This window comes from Poecile atricapillus, chromosome 4 (genome assembly GCF_030490865.1).
Source record: "Poecile atricapillus isolate bPoeAtr1 chromosome 4, bPoeAtr1.hap1, whole genome shotgun sequence".
Taxonomy (NCBI): domain Eukaryota; kingdom Metazoa; phylum Chordata; class Aves; order Passeriformes; family Paridae; genus Poecile; species Poecile atricapillus.
Window position 1 is genome coordinate 58,986,912 of NC_081252.1, and position 21,177 is coordinate 59,008,088.

Sequence of the window (21,177 nt, forward strand, 5' to 3'; positions counted from 1 at the left end):
CTTTGTGATTTCCTGCAGTTTCCTTTGAGGGCCTTGTTTCTAGCCATACAAAATTTTGAAGGGAAATATGTTAGGCTGAATCTTTCAAAACCATGAACACTGCAATTGGTCACTACTTTTGGCAAATAGCACTTTGCATTTTCATGGCAAATGATCTTACGAGCTTGACCAAGGATACTAGCTTGATGCATTTTTTGTAATACAATACTGATAGTTTAAAAATAATAATAATGCTTGCTTAAATGTATTGTTTGTGTGCAGAATCTGCACACAGAATCTGTGCACAGAAAAATTCACATTCAAAAAGTTAGAGAAAACCCTCTTGTAAAATATATTGTCTTTTAAAGAAGTAGCCCCAAATTGTATAGCTGGAGAGAGGACAATGTGCTTTTGGCTAAATGAAACAAAATGGAATGATTGCTGATCAGAGTAATAATTATTCCTAAGCAGAGTGGATTTCTTTAAAGGAAAATGAAGTCTTGTCTTTTCCTCTGTAAAGACTTGACCATTCCTTTGCTACTGAAGACTGAATGTTTTAAATACTAAGTTGCAAAAAATTAGTCTTACAATGACCAATATCTTGATGTGATTGAATCCAAATTCTGTAGATGTCTGAGACCAGTCACATTACCCTTGCTATTTAGTTCTTTCCTGGTTTTCTATGGGTCATTAGCAGAAGTTTGCCCCACAAGTAAAGCTTACTGAGAGTTCAGTAAGGAGTAAAGGGCTACTTTTCTCTCTGGTATTACTTACATCTCTTGTCATTTTGCATTCTTTTACACCTGCCAGCACTTTTCAAATGTGCAGCATCATCAGAAGCTGGTGAATGTATAATTTAGGAGATAAAAACAGGATTCTCTTTAGATGGAAAAGACCCTATTTTAACTTGATATGGGCTGCTGCATATGGTTTCACGCCCTACTTGAAGAACCACCCATGTCAAAGCACTTCCCCTCGTGCAGAGCACGATGAGAATGCTAGGAAAAAAAATCAAGCCTGTAAAGTGTAATGTATACAGAAGGAAAAATTTCTTAATGATCTGCTAGATCAGTGACTGAGGATATCACATAATGGCTCTTTTACTATATGGTTTCAGTGAAGGCACAGGAGATCATATACCATAGTAAATCAAATCTGGAAATATTTAAATACTGTTTAGTTCATAGATCAGTGATCTGGTAAACTGTAATGGAAGTTTTTCAACCATATTGAGCTAATGGAAAAAATGAAAGTTAGGTTGTGTTCATCTATGACAAAGCAAAAAACACAGTGAAGCTGAAATGGTCTACTGTGTCCAAGTCTGTGTGAAGCATTTTTAATTAACTATTCATCTTCTCATTAGCCAGGATTAATGCAGAAGGATCTATTAAGATCTACTGTCTCAAAGGGTATGTCATGCCAAGAGTCTTTAAAACCTCAAGATATATTACCCAGTCACAGTACCACATTATAGACTGACAGAAAAATTGCATACTTAAAAAATAAAGCTGGCTCTGAGTAATGCTTTTGCAAGCAAATACCTTAAATCTCTTTTAAACTGCTATTTTTCTCAGTTCTGTAATTAATCAGAGGAGCATAATATAAGATTTTTTTTTTTTCAATTCTCTTAACACAATCATGTTTATCAGTTTCTGTAGCATCATTTAAGAAATCCTAGTTATGTCTCCATGAAAAATAACTCTATCATATATTGTCCTCGTAACCCTGAGAAGTTCTAAAGTCAAGTTATTCAGGGAGCTGAGGGTTTTGATATAAACTCTGGGAACTTCTGGTGTTGAGCCTTAAGAAGCGAAGACAAGGGGAGCCCTTGCTGTTGGCCTTAGAGACCTTGTAAAGAAGATCGAGCCAAGCTCTTTTTACAGGTGTGGCACAAGAGGAAACAGACACAGATTTCAGAACAAGTCCTTTTTAAGAGGGCAATATTCAGGAGGAATTTAAGATAAATTATGCATTCTTTTTGAAGAAAGAAAAAAAAATAGGAACAGGATATGAAGATAGTAAGGAGCAGTATGTCGTCTATCCAGATTTACCACCCATTACTGATATAGCTGCAAACTTTTACCCAATATCCTGCTGAATCATGCAGAATACTTATTGCAATAAAGATATGTTATTACATATTTACAAATGTTCTGGCTATATTTGGAAATGATTTCTAGGTAAATAGCACTTAAAGCATGTGATGAATTACAGACCTGATAAGCTATCTTGCACCTTTAAACATAATAAAACGTTCAACTTTTCTCACACTTTTGAATGGTCTTACTTGCCATACAGGAAGGTAGAAAGTGCTTCTGTTTTCATTTTTTTCCTGGAAGGACACATACAAGCTTTCTCTTTCAGATCTGAGTTTATAATCCTTCTTAAATTGAATATTTTCTCACATTTAAATAAAACCCCCTAAATCTGATATCTGATAGTAGTTCAAAGTGAGGCAATAAGCTAAGAATAACTGAAAATAATTACTCAAAAAGCAAGAAAAAAAATCAATATCATGACAAATCAGATTGAAGTTTCCTCTGAAAAGCTCAACTGATCAAACCTTGCAATCAATATTTAGATTTTTCTTCCTCACACTCAGACATTTTTATGTTAAGATATACTCTCAATCTTGGCCTCACCTGCAGACCTCTGATTACATATTCCTTCACAGTTCTACAGACTGATTGAAATCAGCAGGTTTTTTAGGAGCACAGCTAACAAATCTTGGTGCAAGAATTGTGCCTAAAGGCTGTTATTTGTGTTGTCCAGTGGGGTGCATGACAAAAAGAAGACCTTCACACCTCTTCATTGTCCAGAGATAGTGCAAACCCAAACATGGCAAGGTGTTCTCTCTGAAATGAGTCATGCTTTTCTTTCTCTTGAGACCACTATTTACTGAGGTGGGTAGAACATAGCTGTACTCAGTGTTTCAGAGGAAGCACCCATGGATTTTCAAAGCAATTAAGCACAGTGGGCAAGACTTCACAGGTCAAAGATCTTATTTTTAGCCAAACCATTAGTATTTGATAATTCATATTAGCTACAATATAGTGTAACACTTTTACAGCTCATATGAACTCTGCTTTTTACATTTTAGCCAAGTATGGCAAGCTTTAGCAATTCTAATTTCATAAGATAGTTGTAATCCTATCATCATGCTTTAACTCTTGTTTTCTCAGACATGCTGCCCAATCCTTGAAAAGTTTGTTCTGTGCCCTCTGCTCTCCAAACTGGCAAGGCTATATCTCAAATCCTGTGTTCAGTTTTGGGCCCTTCACTTCAAGAAAGACATTGAGGTGCTGGAGAGCATCCAGAGAAGAGCAATGAAGTAGGTTCTAAAGACCAAGTCATATGAGAAGAGACTGAAGGGGCTGGGGACGTGTATCCTTGAGAAAAGGAGGCTCAGGAGGGACCTTATCACTATCTACAACTACCTGAAAGGAGATTGTAGCAAGGTGGAGGTGGGTCTCTTCTCTGAGGCAATTAGTGACAGGGTGAGAGGACTTAGCCTTATACTACACCAAGGGAAGTTCAAGTTGGACATCAGAAGGAATTTCTTCATGGAAAGGGTTGTTAAACATTGATGAAGTCACCATCCCTGGAGGTGCTCAAGAAACAACTGGACTTGACACTTAGAGCTGTGGTCTAGTTGGCAACATGGTGAACATTCAAAGGTTAGTTTTGATGATCTCAGAGGTAATTTCCAGCCTAAATGATTCCGTGATACCACAGAGCCCCCCTTCTCCGTCTTTAAACAGAGATGCTGGTAGTGCATTTCTCCCCTTTGGTATTCACCTTGGATTTAAATCATACTCAGAAAGACAAGAACTGCCTTTTGACATGTTTGTTTGGCACTGAGTTTGATGGTGTTTGTAGGACTTTCTCAAATGTTAATAAGATATAACTTCAGGAACCTGGGTCAGAGTTAAGACCAAACGACCGAGTGGAGACTCAGTGGAGACTCAGACACCAAAACACTTCAATGACGGATAAAGGTAATCAGTCACTTATCATGGATTCACAGACTCATAGAATACTTCGGTGGGAAGACCTTAACCATCTTGTTCCACCCCTCTGCAATGACAGGGAGAGCTCCCATTAGATAAGGTTGCTATAAGACTCCTTAAACCTGATCTTCAGCTCTTCCAGGAATGGAGAAGAACATGCTACAGCTTCTCTGGGCACCCTGTGTCAGTACCTCATCACCTTTTCATGACAAAGAACTATAGAATAGCAGAGGTTTGAAAGGATATGAAAATATCATCTTTTTGTGGGAAATGCAACCTAGATGATTATGTCTAACAGCCCGTGCAATTACATCTTGAAGCCTTCAAGAACTCTGGGGAGACCATTCCAGTGAATGGCTGTTTTTACCATAAAAAATTCCTTTCTTATGCCAAGATGAATCTTCTCCTGGTTCAATTGGTACCCATTTCCTCTTGTCTTCTCCATTTGGCTCCTTGTGGAAATGGAGACCCTCTGTTCTCCTTTTAGCTGGCCTTGAACGATATGAATATTGTGATTTTCCCCTTTTTTTTTCAGTGAAAAAGGACCTGACTCCTTCAGTACTTTTTCATGGGGTAGGTTCTCCAGCCTTTTGACAACCTTTCTGTGGGGGGAAAGCCATGGAGGGCAGTGTCAAGGCTGGGACCACCTGGTGGGTGCTCCCAGGACCAAGCCCAGGCTTTCTGACTGCTGACAGACATTGGAGCAGGTAGAAATCACCCTCTTCTTGGTTGGTTTTTATCAGGTTCCTGCCACATCTGACAATGGACTCCTGCTGCTGCTGTTGCTCACCACATACCCCTCTTGAGGGTACTGTCACCACTTTCACAGTGTTTGGTGAGTTTTGTACTTAAAGTGCTCCTCTGTGCTCATACCTAAGCCGTGGCCTTTCCCTGTGGGACTAGCAGAAATTTATATGCCAACACCAGGGTTGATTGGCCTAATTTATGGCAGCTGCTAGGCCCTGCTCTAAGATTCCCTCCTTAATCTCACAGTCTCCTTCATGTTCAACCTGTTTCTGAACTTCTTACCCATTGTCTACCTGAACAGAGGTAGACTGGGACACCTCAGAGAGAAATGCCCAGGCAAAAGCTTGAGGCAACAGCCAGAGGGAAGCCAGGGAGCATTGCAGTCAGAGACGAAGCTGACACCCCAACATCAGAGCCAATGACAGAAAAATAAAAAAATTTGTTTTCTCTAACGAAAGACTGTAAAGTACTTACCCAGCTCTGAGCTCGGTGAAGAGGAGGAGATAGTCCAAAAGGCAGCCAGAATGCTTCACATAAAACGCTCTCACTACTAAGGAAGTGAGAGGCGAGAGAAATTTTTTTGAAAGGAGAGGAAAAGCTAGACGTTTATTCTCATCATCAAAGGGAAGGAAGAAGCAAATGAATCAGAAATCAAAGATTGAATATCATTGGTCTTGCTGACAAAGCAATCAGCAATCCCCTCACAGCAAGTATAGGGGTTTGTTGAACAAAGCAAAGGAATTTGAAAGTCTTGAACAAAATAGGGTCTTTCCATTTATAAAATGAGACATAATTTTAGAACAGTATTTTGATTTAGGAGCTGTGAAGAATTTCTGCATTATAAATACATAACTCCAAATTTTGTGATGTGCAATTAATAATGACTTTGTCCAAACCCTCTCCAGCCTCCTTTGTAATTCTCTTAAGAAAGCATTAAATGAGGGTATTTTCACTTTAGTTGAAAATCAATGACACTTCAATGAAGCATGCATTTCCAAAATATTATGCAATGGAGAGGAATACGTTTCTGTAGCTCAGTCAAGAGGCCAGAACTTCCTAAGTAATAATGTTGATTTAACACTTGAAACTAGAAAATCACAATCAACAGCTTCAAAATGCATAGGTGCCATTATTTGTCCCCTGGAAGTCTCAGACTAAACCCCTGGGGTTCCCCATTTCAAAATGAAAAATGCAATGCTCAATAAACATAAAGCACAGCAGAATGATATTTAAGGTTTCCTTTTCCAGGGTATTTTGTGAAAATGTGACTTCCTTTCAGCAGTATTTTTTTTTTTTTTTTTTTTAATGAATGGGAGGAAAGAGCAAGAGGGCACTGAAGAGAAGCAAGAATCCAGAGCTTTATGTCTGATCATGCTTCTGGGTGACTATAGAAGCACAGCCTGGCACTTCCACCTAGCACAAACATCCTGCTCCTGCTTTTGTTTAGTCTGTACCAGACTGTAACCTCTCTGTATCCTAAACATCTCTTGATGCCCTTAGGGATGACTGAAATATATTTCAGTTAAGGTCTTTAAAATAATGACTTGGGGTATACCTGTAGTGAACAAAAAATATCCAAAAGGGAAAGAACAGGTAATAAAAATATCAGAGTTAGAAACCAACGAATACCTCACTTCCATCATAGGCAAGAGAGAAACAGAAACTTCAAAAAAGAGAAGCCAGAAGTTTGTGATCCATGATGCCATGAAATGAATACTCAAATCAGTTGCCATCAGTCCTTTTCTCTTCCAGCTCTTCCTTGTTGCCCACCAGGTCTGTCCTGTGGAAACATATGGACTAACATAATTCCTCTTCTTCTGAGAAGTAGTAAGGAGATTACTTAATGGCTAAAGAAAACTTTCTGTTAAGCATGTCATATTCTCTTAGGTAGCATTAATAAAACAAAAGCAAAACTCTGTGTGTGTGTGCGTGCACATGCGTATGTGTGCATGTGTTTGTTTTTCATATAAGAAACTCAAATGAAAAAGGCCAAAAAGGGATTCCTAATGAGAAAGGATGTGCCTGCTTTTGGAGAAATTAACTGCTCCAGTGAATTGCAAAGATAAAGGGGAAGAAATTATCCAATAATTTGTCTGATGTAATTAGAAATGGCCCGATCTGCTAAATTTTTATCCAGATCCAAATTATGGGGGCATCTGGAACTGGGATTATAGTTTTGGCTCATAGACTCTAGTCAGGTTACTGTGAAGAGCAGGTAAAAGCTAAGGGATCCAGCCCTCTGCCACAGCATGCAAAGCGCTGCCATGGACTTTAAAGATGAGTTACTCAAATCCTATGGAAAAAGATTAGGAGCCAATTACTGTAAATTAGTGCATCCTAAGTGAGCTATTTTCCCTTTGGTCATAACACTGAAAACTATCCTATGACACTAGTAATTAATTTCTTGCCTCCTGCAGTTGGAGAGGTTTTTTTCTCAGATTTTCAAAACATTTTTGCCACATACTCCTGAAAAAAAAAAATAAAGAAAAAAAAAATCAATCCTTTTACTTCCAAACTTTGTATTTTAAAATCTTTCTTTACCTATCAAAAAGGGGTGGTGACCTTCAGAGGAACCAAGAGAAGAAGTAGTGCAACCAGGGGCAGTACTTGAAGCTTTTTGTGAATCCTCCTTACACATTTAGCAATCAAGGAAGAGGACTGTGGGAAATAACTGAAGACTACAGTATGGCATGTGTGTGGAAATGTTACATGATGATAACTAAACAATGTATTTCAGGTCTGGAAGTCAGTCTGTGTCTGACTTGGAGGGTCACACACTGACCCTGCAGAGCAGAAGGCATGTGGGAGCACACCAAACCTCATTCCCTAGCTCACATGCTGCATTTTAGAGGAAAGCTGGAGCTTGCACACAGATCTCTTACCACTGAGCTGTGACGATGTAGCCAAAGCAAACTGCAGAGCAAGCACAGCTGTTTATGACTGAGCCTGAACTTCTGCCTAACAGACCACAGACATTTAGGTTCTGCTCAGTGGTACCCACAACAAGAGCTGACCATGTGCAGAAGCGCAAGTAACCCTCTCCTGATGCTTCTCATTATTCCTAAGGCAATAACTGGACATGCAGATGACCTGTCAGGCAAGAAAAATACAGCAGCAGTGGAGGTGATGGCTGAGACAAGTGAGTGGAGGAGCCCAGGAAACAGAAACCCTCACCAGTGCTCAGATAGTGATTTGACAGAGGGTCTCAGGGGAACGGAAGCATTCGCATGAGAGGTTCCCCCCTGCTCTAGCAGTAGAGAGAAGTGGTGCTGGGAAAGAAGATTTACAAGGTGGGGATTTGCCAACAGGTGAGAAACACCAGTCCAACAGTTCCAGCAAATTGATATGACCTTCCAAGAAAACTTCTCCCCCATCAAAGCATCTGGCCTGAGCAAGTCCCACACAAACAACAGAAGGTGTAATTGCATTGCTGATTCTGGTTACCACAAGTTCAAAAAGAGTGAATAAAGCACACTATAAACATGAACATATTCCTGCTAATTAAGAAAAAAACTAAAACAAAACCCAAAACAATTATCAAGCAAATGAAGGAAGCTAAAATCAGCCCAAACCCTATAAAATCTGCAGAAAAAAGCGGCTAAAAACATGACTAAAGCAGACCTCAAAGCACAGCAGCCATCTGTGCCAGCTAGGATCTAGTAATAATGCAACTCCTAATAGCAACATGAATAATAAAAGTAAAACTCTCATGAGTTGCTACTGTGTTTTGCAGCAACAATAATAGATGTTTCTCTGTGGTCTCTAGTCTTTATGTACGAATCATTATAACTGTGCTTAACATTTGCAAGGAGAATCCTCATTTTTATATGTAACTTAAGGCATATTTGCATTCAGTAGGTTAAATCCAGCTCTGGGAGAAAAATACTGTGCTCCAAGGATTTCTAGGAAGAATTCCCCCCTCCTGCAGTCGTGGAGCCCAAACTCCCATCGTGGTACCTTCTCTGTCAGGGTTTCAGATCACAGCTGTTTCTAAGAAGATAACAAGTTTAGAGATGGTGTGGGTATACAGAGCTTCTTTGCCCCACCAAAGGAAGAACATCTCTCTTTCCCTTCCTTTGCATTTCTGAATGCTTCAGAGATCCTCTTGCTTTTCTTTGGTGAACTGGAAAGTTCAAGAAACAAGCAATTGCAGTGGAAGCAGCAGGACAGCTATTGCTTGTCAGGGGAGTTTCAGTGGCTTCTGGCCTTATTGATGGTAGTTGGAGCAAGAGGAGCAAAATGGAATGGCTGTCTCAGCTGGAGTCTCCTGAGAAGCTTGAGTTGGAAGGAGATAAAACTTCTCTCCTGAGAAGTTTATCATCAGAAGGATGATAAAAATTGGGTGAGAATTCAGAAAAAGAGCTACAGAAAATGCTTCAGAGTGTGAAAAATACTGCTCACTTAGAGAGAATTGCAGCACTCATTTTTTCATCTTAGCAGAGAAGAAGCCAAAGAACAAGTTGATTAGCAATGCCTGGGGAAGATATGTGATACAGGAAGACCTTTTAAATGTAGAGATAAAGGTAAAGAAAAAAAATCAAGTTCTCAGGAGGTAGAAGCTGGCAGTCGTCAAGACATCTCTGTGGTATGTCTGCATTTTGAGCCTCACAGAAGTTTGTGAAAGTGGAAAGAGGAGATCCCATAGAAGGGCTTTAGTAAAGGCTAGCCAAGTCCAGTGCAGCCCAAATAGCATTTTAAAATGCCCAAACCATGATAATAAAATAATCAGAGCTTTGTAAAACATGCATGACATTTATTCCAAGTTGTGATGAAGTGCTGCAAGAGCTTGACTACTTAATCAGAAAAGTCTTTTCTACTATTTTTCTTTTCATCCTTTGAAAGGGATCTGTCACACCACTGGCTTTCCTACCTCCCTCCGTCTGTGAGGAAGGAAGGGATGACAGAAAATACCTGTTTTCTGGGAAAGTAGAAATAGAAACAGCAAGGACATAAGGTGGAAGAAAGAAAATAAAATCTATAATGAAGATCATAGCTATTCAAGAGAAACATATCTTGAATACTGGTTGATTTAGGTTTTTTAAAACATTGCTCTGAGCTCTCTGTGTTTCTGCGGAAAGAAACTCACTTAAACAAATCTCACATTTGACATCTATATGTTTTAACTCGTGTGTCTTTTGAGAATGCAGATGTCTTAACCTGCCTGGTACAAAAGAGAGCTGCTCTTCTGCATGCAATTTCTACCTAGAACCACCCTGTGGAAGAAGTACTGTTAATGAGACAACAACTTCCAAACAGAGATTGCCCAAAAATTAATTCTTTGTGCCCCTATTATGTCTGCTCCCAGCTGGAGAGTCTGTCAGCAGACACACTGTGCCTTCACGATTCTCTGCTAGGTGAATTTTCTGCCACCATGTTAAGCATTGTGCAATGTCCCCTGTGTAACATTGACTGAAATGTAGAAACGATCAAGTCATCTGAAAGGATATGGGGAGGTTTTAATTTCCTGAAATAGACCTGCTGTTCAGGCAGTATTGCCTTCTCTATAATAGGAAGTTCAGGAATATCAATTTCTAAATTTGTCTATTCAAATTAGCCCATTACCATTAATGCCAACTCCTTTGAAAAACCGTGAGTCAGGCCCCCCCAAAACCATGAGAATTTAATGGTGTAGAAACATTGTCCCTTTTTCTTTGTCATCTGATTTTTTAAGCTATTTGGAGACAAGTTCTAAAGTTCTTCTTCACAAAGGCAAGATTAGAAAATTACTTTTTTTTCTTCTCTGTGAGAAGAAAGGTTTTCTTGTTATTGTATGGGTTCAGGAGCTGAGCCAATGTAAAACTGCAGGAGCTGACAACACCACCTGATGTTTTTTTCAGGTGTTTCTGTCACTAAAAGCTGCTGCATACCATCATGACCAAGTTAATTGGTTAGACCTGTCCAAGTACTTGTGCACAGACGCTTAAGTGCACAGTCATCAGCTCATATAAAAATAGAGCTGGAAGAAGCTTCCTCTGGTCCACCCCTTTCGTTATGGGTAAGGTCTGTTAAATCTGTGCCATTCTTGCTCAGCCTGTTCTTAAAGGTCCCTGACAGTGGAAGCTCAGTCATCTCCTCACTGCCTTATATTTAGAAAATCATTCCTAAATTGTAACTTGAGTCTTCAGTGTTGTAATTTACGATCATCTCTTCTTAGCCTGTGCGATATCATGGAGAATTTATTGTTCCATTCCACTGTGCAACAGCCTTGTCAGGTCTCATGACAGTTTTTCTTAAGTTTAATAACTTGGGCTTTCAATCTTTTCTGTTAGATCGTGTTTCCTGGGGCTCAGCTCATTCTGATTGCTCTGCTCTGGACATTTCTCCAAGTCTCTCCTTGCTGAAGCACACCACCCAATGTGTTTGTGTTATATAATGGATGTGTTATTTTAACTAAGCCTGACTAGGATGAGGTGTGCAGGAAGAACCATGCTATATCCCTTACTGTTAAACTTTTGTTTATGTGTCCTGTTGTGACATTAACCTTTGTCATACCAGCTTGGTATTGCTATCCATGTTCAAATTATAACCCTCTGCACCCTCAGTTCCTGAACTGATCAGCTTCTCTGATTCTTGTATAATGCAGCTGCTCATTCTGACTTGTCATTAATGCTTCCCACTTACTAAACAGCACCATATATATTTTCAGACTATTTCTTCAATTCGTGAAAACCATCTGGATTTCTAATTCTGTGTGTGATCCCTCCTAGCTTTGCATTGGCTGCAGACTTAAAAAACATATTTTCTATTCCACTGTCTGAATTATTAGTGACAATGGACAAAATCCAGAATAGACTGTTGTAGGATGTCATCCGACAACTACTTTCTGGATAAAGTTTCTAACCCAAGTTTTCACTCGTGACATCACAGTTTCATTTAGACTATGTCTCCTTAGCAAAGCAACAAAAAAAGCCTTTCTAAATCAAAACTTGCCATTTCTATTTTTTTCAATATGCACCACAAAAAACCACTTAGATTAATGAGCTAATCTTGTTTTAAGAATGTAGGTATATCCATATATATCCATTTTCAAAATTTAATAAATTTTAATAAATTTTAAAAATTTATAGTAAGTAAAAAAGATATTACATTATAATACTTCCTTATTATATATTTAATATATTAACATTAAATTATATATAATAATACTTTATATAATTATAATTATACTTTATTATAATTATGTTATTATAATACTTTAATAAGTATTTCCACAGAAAATGCCTTTGTTGCATCCCAAATACATGTGCCTGGCTATTACTGCTACCAGTCTCTTCTCTAGCACCTAGTTCTAAGATAACCTTAGGAAATACCGTAAGATATTTTAGCCTTTTCTCTTGTTATGGCTCCTCCCAGAACCTCTATGAGTAAGCTCACAAGCATCCGTTTCAACATTTCAAAACTATTTAAAGGAGGTAAGCAAATCTAACTCTGGAACATAATATTGCACAACTGATTAGAGCAGTCACAGATGAGGAGAATATTCAGAACAGCAAACCAAAATTTGAACATGATTTTCCAACAATGCTGTCAAACAATTAAAAACAATTGTTATATTTAAGAGGCTCTTGTTCCTTTAGACAATATCCTTGTTGAGGCATTCTTCTTGGAAATTTTGTTGAGCTTTGCTTGCATAGTATTGCATAGAATCTCCCATTTCTTGAAGGGTTATAGATGCAGAGAAGTGACCCATGATTTCATGTGTGGCCTCTATACCCTGTTGTTGGCTTTGTGCAGCAGTTGGCAACATCACAAGGCTCTGTGCAAGTATAAAGTCCTGGCTGGCCATTTCAGTATAGGTTCAGGGATACTCTTTATAATCCCTTGGTTAATTTGCTTGTAGATCTGCTATGGAGAATGATCTGCAGTCCACCATTTGGGTAGATTGTTCATTTTGTGGGAACCACATTGAGGCAGTCCAACAGAATATCATGTTAAAGATATTCTGTAGTGGGGGCTTGTAATTTGTACACAAGTCTGGAGAAGAGCACTGAATTAAGAAAACTTAATTTTGACAGTCCTGATATATAGTCTATTTTGGTTAACCAAAAGGAACACATACATTTTCTACATTAGAGAAATTTCCATTATTTTTCTCTCAGCCATGAAAATCGATTTTGATGTGATTACTCTCAGAGGCTGCTTGATGTGCTTCTGACAGGACAGAATGGATAGAAACCGTGGGTGGTGTTGAATTGAGGATACTGTGGTTAGCTGAACCCTGTCACAAACTGAAAATGCTGGGATTAAAACACATGCCATTGAGATACTGAGCAGGAGAATGAGCCTTAGGAAAAAAGGTAATTACAATATTTTGATGCTGAAGATCGCAAAAGATGCAAAAAGCTTTCATTGTAATCTGTTTACCATAATCAGTGGCATGTTTTCAACTGGATGGAGATCACCAAAACACATCAGATGAAAGCATCCCTTAACATTAAGCAAGAGGGCTGTGCCTAAATATGGGTGGATACATGTAAAAAGGGGAGCCATGGTATTTGGAACTGTACAAAAAATATATTTTATTCTGTTCACATTGATTACATTGAGCTCATGGGTGGTTTCAAACTACTTCCCTTTCTGAATCAGGATTTTACCCCATATTTCCATATTTAGATAAAGTGTCATTTTTTAATGAAATGCTTACTGTTAGCTTACATTAATTAGGAAGATCCCCTTTTGCCTTGAGAATTTTGATTGCTTCAAGAAAAGCCCCCTACAAGACAATGAAGAAGAAATACAAAGAAAAGAAACTAGAAATAGGTGAGTATCATAAAGCCTGAGGTTTTAAATTATTTAATCATCCAGACATGTGGATCCTTTTACAAAAATGTTTAAACTTGGCAAGACTGGAACTTGCTAGCTACTGAGACTCAGTGGTTGTAAGGAGTTCAACCATGTTTTCCTCTAAAAGGTTTATGGGATACTTTGCTTACAGACCAGTAACAATAGAAAAAAATAAACATCATATATTTGCAATTAGGTAACCAGATATTTTTTACAGCTGCATAGGAAATATCTATTATACGAAAGATATTTTAGCAGCTTCTAAGTTATGTTTTGGAAGCAGAGGATTTGGAGGAGGACAGTAATGAAAGTTCCCTGACTTTTGTCAGAAATATCATGATGACTGTTTGTCTTCTGTTCTCTCTGTTCTAGGTGACAACAGGTAATTATGGAGCTATTAAAAAATGTATTTTTAAGTCTTTATCTCCATTTTACAAGTGTGAATAATAATATATTTCAGTGGGGATTTTAAATGTAAGAATAATCTGGGTTTGAATTCTTTAATTCTCAGTAGCATTCTAATGGAGTTAAATAAAAATGAAATCAATAGGATTATATACATAATAAATCTAGTCCTGTGGAAAAGCTATAACTTGTACACAGTTAAATAACAATTTTTATCCATCTTAGTTACTAGCTACCTTGAAGAACTGAGAAGAGAATTATGGTCTGGATTGAGTAAAACTCTAGGCATGTGTCAAGTTTATGGTTCCCATTGACAGTAAAGTCTAGCACACTAATTAATCTGGCTGAAGTCTCTAATCTCTCTGAACCTCACTATTCACCATGCAAATAATAGTTCTCATCCCAGAATACTGTGTAAGATACAACACTTAATTTTGTAAAAAAAAAGTTCAGATACAACAGTTCTGGAAGGGAAAACTGTACATGAAAATAGGTCTCTCTGGCAGTAGTAATCACTGTTCCTTTACACTTCTCTCTGTACTTAAATATTTGTGGGTTTCCTCCTATCTTTTATCATCTGTCTGCTGTAGTTCATAGTCGCTATTTCCCGAATATTCATGAAATACAAATTTGAAACTTGGATCCCACTGTGTGTAGCTTTCACTATTTTCAAAGGGTAGTGATCAGTACTACTCACAGCTCAGAGTAAAGAAGCAGAGTTTCTGCTTATTACTCTTTACGTAGAGTAATAATCACATATATCTTGTCACAATAATTGGTGAAACTGAGTATGCTAATACATTTAACATAAAGCAGTGACAAGTTAGGACCTGATTTTCTTTCCCAAACATCTTCCAGTCCTCATGCTGATTTAATAGTTTTCCTAAACAGTAGGAAACACACAATCTTAACCAATTAGATGATTTAAGAGGACCAATGTCCCATCCAAAGGTGCTTAGGGGCATATGAGCCTGCAATTTTGAAATAATTGGTAATGTGAGATTGGAGATTTTGAAAACTCCACTGTGAGCTGATGATCGTCTAACTTCCTTTTAGGTGTGTAAATGTACAAATCTGTCTTCAGATTGTCATCTGCATGACATCAGTGTTAATGAGGAGACATTCATAAACATCATCAGAGAGTGACAGAATCCAGTTACTCCACTCTCCTCTTCTACAATGGATGAACAATTTGTTGGAGGTGTTTGTAGCTCTTCACTGACTGCAGAGGACACACAGACAGCTAGTTAAGGCTAGATTAAACTTCAAGATTAAACTGTCCTTGCAAGAACTAAAATTAGGAGTTGTATGACATTTCTACGCTCTTAAAAACAAACCCAGCTTTGAATGTCTTGGTTTTCTGAAAACAGAATTCCACTGCTTTTGAAATTATTATTCTCTTTATTCCTTCAGAGTGTGAATGATGGAAAATTATTAGACATTGGTTATATCTTAATAAAAAGTGCTTAAAAAGCAAGAAGTATTTATATAGTATCCTATTAATCTAAATTAAACTCAGTTAAGTCCTTCTGGGATTCTTACATGGTATATTCCATCCTTAATGTGTTCACATATCTTCCTTTACTGTTAGACTGAAGTATGTGTATGTATCAAGAGAAAATGACTTCCATGGGGTTTCATTTTAAAACTGGATGTGCAAATCCTATTTTTAGGTCAAATTTTGAAGTCCTTAATAAGTATTTTCTGTGTCATCATTCCATCAAGGTTTCTGCAGACCCCTTTTTCCTTTTAATGATTTGATCTCTGGTTACTGTTACTTTCACATCTAATTTTTCTGGTATGTAAATGTATCTCTTAATATAAAGTTTTATTTGCAATGCAATTTAGGCTGCTTAGGGGTATTTTATTTTTATTTTGTTTTGCTTGCTCTCTATGGTTTGTAGATATAAATATACTGCTTTACTGTGCAATTTTCCCCTCTGGTTTTGTGATAACTATAATCCAGTGACTTTTTTTTTTTTCTTTTTTTTTTCCCCCTCTGGAAAATGTCCTTGATCTGTAAAGATGGGCTTAAGTAATTTGTGAATTGGAGGTAATTTTTCATCTTGGGAATTGAACAATATGATCTTGAATTATATAATGTCTTTACATATTGGTATGACCCTTGTACCCATATCAGGCTGTGCACACTGCCAGACCTGGGAGGGTATGGGTGAGTTTATATGCAGATATGGTTCTTTACCATGATCCCCTTCTGGTTATCTTTAGTATGGTCCACAATATTGAATAAGAGAAGAGAGAACTCTATTCCCTAGTTTCTTATTCCCAGCTACAGCCTCCAGTTCACTGGAGCTTTACCCTGGCTACTATTTGGTGAAGGGAGCAGTAAGGGATGTGGAGTTTGAGAGGTGCCTTCTCAGACCTTTCCAGTTTTCATATGTGCTCTCCCTACTTGTCTCACAGCACTGGGTTTTGTTCTTTCATATTATAATGAAGTTGACATAGTAAATCTGTAATTAATGTGAGCCTTTCTCTCTCTCCTCCACCATTTCTCTAGTGACCCTAATCGCTGAGAAGTAGAAAGAGGTTTTGTGTGAAAAATGAGGAGTTCAGATCAATCTCAGCTATGTTTACATTTCTGGCAGTATATTCAAGAACAGTTTATCAGAGATGTACTCTCCTGACTGTTTTTTGCTAAAGGTGCCAGACAAATCTATTCTTTCTTTCACTTCCAAATGCTGTGTTTTGTCACATGCCACCTTCCTGCCAGCTGCCTGGGCTCCTGACATGGCTGCAATGTAAATGTGTAATGAGGGAATTCAAGCTATTGACTTGAACAGGCCAAGTCCCTAACCATCTTACCTTACTTATCCCAGATCTCCATTTTTACTTTCCATGCATCTTTTCCTCCCTATCATTCACTTAATGTTTTCACCTTAATGCTTTCTTTGTCTCCTTTACCACTCTGATTGCTTCTGTCATGTTTTATTCATTTCCTCTCTTGGTGTTTCTTTCAATCTTCTTTTAAAATACTCTTCTTCTTCCTGTCTTTTCCCACATAGTTACTAATTCCCATAACAGTGATCTAGTATCCCTGACACAGCAGGATTTGGTGTGGTGAAAACCCAAGATAGGAGCCACCAGCCTTTATCCCTTACTTAGTGAGCCCATGACATTTTCAATGTCACAGTATGAGGGAGAATGACTAACTACTTTGCTTTAGATTAGCCCATTGGCAGTCCTCATTCATGCTATGGACAGACAGGTATCGAAAGACTGAAGTTTACACTGAGATTGTAACAGCCTGGCACTTAGGTGCTCAGCATCCATCCCCTACAGTCTCACTGGAGAACACACAAGACCTAAACAGAAAAGGAATTCAGAAAATTCTTGCTACAAAATAGAAAACCTAGTCTGTGTGTTTGCCACCATGTGGAGGAGGCACTTGGGATAAGATATGCTTTATTCAATGTTTTAAAATATTGCATACCTTTGTGCATCCTCTTTCATACTGGATATTCATTCATTTTATTAGAACTATTATTTTGGGCGAAATTCCAGAGTCCTGAGTCGAAGTCAATGAGAGGTTAATTTGACTAGGGACCAAATGAAAATTGAGAAGGTGTTTATCTTTTGGCACAGTGATCGTACCTTGCCTAGAATTGTGACCTTGCAATGTCCAAGATATGCAGCCCTGAAATAGCATCCAGGAGGAGATTTGGTCAGGTTGCAACTGAAAGCAGATGGCATATATAACAGAAATCATTGAAAACTAAAAGCCCTGCTGAGAGCAATATATGACATTCTCAAGGAAATCTGTCTTTGACACCTTGTACTATCATTTAAAAAATTAAGATCTCTTTTATGAATTGGGAAAAACACACACTCCAGATCCTGCTGGTCCCTGCTCTGCCTTTGGACTGCAGAGCAAAGCAGGAGCTATGCTGCCAGCTCCTGTATATAATACACCTCCTTGTATGTCCACCTCATTCCATTGTTGCTACATGAAGGGGAAGACCAGTTCCTGTCCAGTTCCCAAGCTGAAAGATGTCTGTTTGGAAAGAAGGGTACCCCAAGAAAAGAGACACGGTGTCCAAGAGATGGTTAGTAAATCCTTCCTTTTCTTGTAAGGATGAAGCTAAGTGCTGAGTCTGATATGCACTCCAGCCTACAGGACACTGTCTGCCTTTTTTTCTTCCACAGGTAGAAGATTTTACTTTTCCCAGAGGTGCAAGCAGTAAATATCACTCATTTTGGACAAGTCTTAGAAACTATACAGGAATGAGAAACCCAACCTTGTGTTCAACAGTCTTAAACAGTGTGACTTGCTTCATTTTTTGCCTGTTCATATAGTAAGGAAAAATGGTGCTTTAATCTTGATTTGATAACTATGCCCACAACCTATTTAAATGAACATATTTAAGAGATGTACAGGATGTGATGATGTTTCTTTTTCAAGACAAATAATATTTATGAATGCAGTTCTGTAAGCAGAAAATATTTGAAGAGACTTTGTAAAATGTTAGCCACTCAAATGTAAATATTAAGCTATGATAACTGCTAATCAACCCAAGCATTCTGTCAAAGCTCACATGATGGGCTCGCTCATCCTTGACAGCCTAATTGACACTATTATTCTCATGAGAAGAGTAACTTTCACAATAATGTACAGTACATACAAATGCAAAGAATTTATATACACCAGTTACCTTTCACTGAGATGTTTTAGGAATAATATTTGGCCAGTGTAACAATGTTATTCATCATTTTATATTTTATGGGCAGCCAGAAGGGATGCATACTGTGCTTCCATCCAGTAAAGCAATAGTACTGTGGAAAAGTAGAGACTGGAACTAATTAAAACTTGTATCATGATGTCCAAGGGGGTGGAGTTGAAGTTGCAGCCCTATCTGTGACATTTCCTAACTGGAAAACCTGAATTTGCAAACTAGGAATGTTGTTTTCCCATTGCTTTAGTGAACATTCATATTCTGACGGATTCATTCATCAGTTGTAAAGCAAATATGCAACAGATCCATTCCATTTTGAAGTTCACTTTAAAATGCTAAAAGATTAAAGTGCCACTCTAAAGTCTTTTTAAGAGCCAGCCCTGCCATGCCCGTGTCAAGGTGTCCTTGCAGGATGGTGACAGAACATCAGACTCGTAAGAGAGCAGGACAGAGTCAAGTACAGCTATGACTTTTCCTCAAGATGTCTGCTCAATGGTAAGAAGCTTTCTGTTTTTATATAACTGACCACATAATTGTAAAAATAGATTATTCTAGGGTGTTGTGCATTAGTTTTTTAGGGAAATTAAATTATTTCTATTTCAATCAGGATCTTCCAAATGCTAATGAGAACTTCGGAAAATTTTGCAGAGGAAGAAGATTTTCTTGACGTTGATAGAGTTCACAACAAATTTTTCTGTTCATGTAGAGTCCTCTAGGACTACTAAAAACAGAGTGCATATTATAATCTTTATTATTATTATTATGGGTTATGTATAGAATATCTAAATCTTAGGTCTGTTTCTATAGTACTGAAGCATCTCCTTGAAAAATACCAATTCCTTGAACAGAAGCTGTTATGGTTTTTGTACAAAAAAGCACTAATATGGCCACAGAAAATACAGAATTTTTCTCTAGTACAAGCATAAGCAATAATGTCAACAATGCAATTTAACCCCAGTTTCTTTATCTGTATACAGTGTATTCTCCCCATCTAACTGGGACATCTGAAAGAAAAGATAAGAAAGTAAAAAAAAAAAACCAAAATGTACAGAAAGCTGGGATCTATCTAGTTTGTTTTGTGTTATGTGAGGGGTTTTTTTTCTGTTACACTGCTTGACAAATAGATAGATCAAAATGTTTTGTTTAAGAAACTACTCAGGAAAGATAAAATATTGGCTTGGGCAAAGAGAATCCCAGCAATCACTGCAAAACCCCAGCTGGTGCATAGCTGTGTGGCAGCAATGCCTGGCGTCACAGACCTGTGAGCAGCAGCGACTGAAAGTTTGCCTCTAGCCTCTTAGTCCCACCTGTCCTGCAACCAGCATTCATCTGATGCCACAGGGAGGGGGGTCAGAGAGTCACTGAAAATCAGAAAAACAAGCTACTGCTGAAAATCAGAAAATAAGTCTAAATCAGAAAATAAGTTACTGCTAGTTCAGCTCTGTGAACCATCTCGGTAAAGGATCAGACAGGCACCAGAACTGGTGCAAAGGACCAGGAAATTGAGCTGGGAATGAGGGGTGACTGAAGAAGCATCAACTTACTTTCACTAATGTCGGTACAGTATTGCACTTCGTCTTGCTGAGTAAAAAACAGAGATCAGCTTTTTATTGTCAGCAGCAAAGGTTTTCTGGGACTCCAGGGGATGCACCAAACCAGAGTCCTCTTTCTCCATCGGCAAGAACACAATGCCACCTTTGGGTATGATGGGGGTTGGGAGGAGAGGTTATCTATAGTTCTAATACCTTTTTCTAGCTGCAGTACAAGTGCTGAAAAACAAATTCTGTTTGGTTTTGAGAAGGATAATTAGGACTTTGTGTGTGCAGAAACCCTGCCCATGGGTCTGTCAGCTAGCCTGTGAAATCAGCACAGACCTGGCACCAGGGGCTCTGGATTCTCCAGAAAGGTGATGTGGGTGTCTCCTTGCCTGTCTCCTTGGCCAGAAAAAGAAGTGGCCACATAGCCCTGTAAATTGCAAGGGGCCTAGTGAAAGAATAAAGAAGGACTCAAAAAGTTATAAACTCGGCCATCCTAAATAGTAGATTTAACATCACTTCTAGATCTGCAAGCAAATATGGCTGGCAACAAGACCTTGCTTCTGAGACTGTCTGTTGGAGGGAGGTTATATTTCACACACCTTACATTTGAAACATTTCCATTTATATTTTGATTTCCTGTCTCCTTTTCCTTCTTTTTCTGCCATCTTTCAAAAATATAGAATAAACATACAGTCTAATGGTGACTTAGGAGAGTCAAATAGACTGTACAAAGTTAGGCAAATATAACCTTCTGTCTCAATAGTTTTAATTATTAGCTACAGAAATATTTGTTTTCAGCAAAAACCTTTAACTTACAAAAATAGATGAAGATTTTTTAATTGCTAAGAGAAATATATCAGTATTGGGCTGCTTTTAATGTTAGCTATCACTATTCTTTTATTTAATAATACATTTTCATTGTTTAGTAGTATTTCCTGTAATTCTGAGGAGCTTATAAATTTATTTATATAGAAATTATATATCATATAGAAGTTATATAGAGAAGAAAGATATACGTCTGTT

At 38.0% G+C, this 21,177-nt stretch overlaps 1 long non-coding RNA gene across 1 annotated transcript in view; it reads left to right on the forward strand.

The window, feature by feature from the left end:
- The window catches only part of LOC131578580 (uncharacterized), a 58,201-nt gene extending 42,369 nt beyond the window's left edge, over positions 1-15,832 (forward strand). Inside the window, exons 4-5 of the long non-coding RNA XR_009277532.1 lie at positions 13,401-13,496; positions 14,982-15,832. This is a non-coding gene — a long non-coding RNA (uncharacterized LOC131578580). The remainder of the gene's footprint in view (positions 1-13,400; positions 13,497-14,981) is intronic.
- Positions 15,833-21,177: the final 5,345 nt, after the last annotated feature.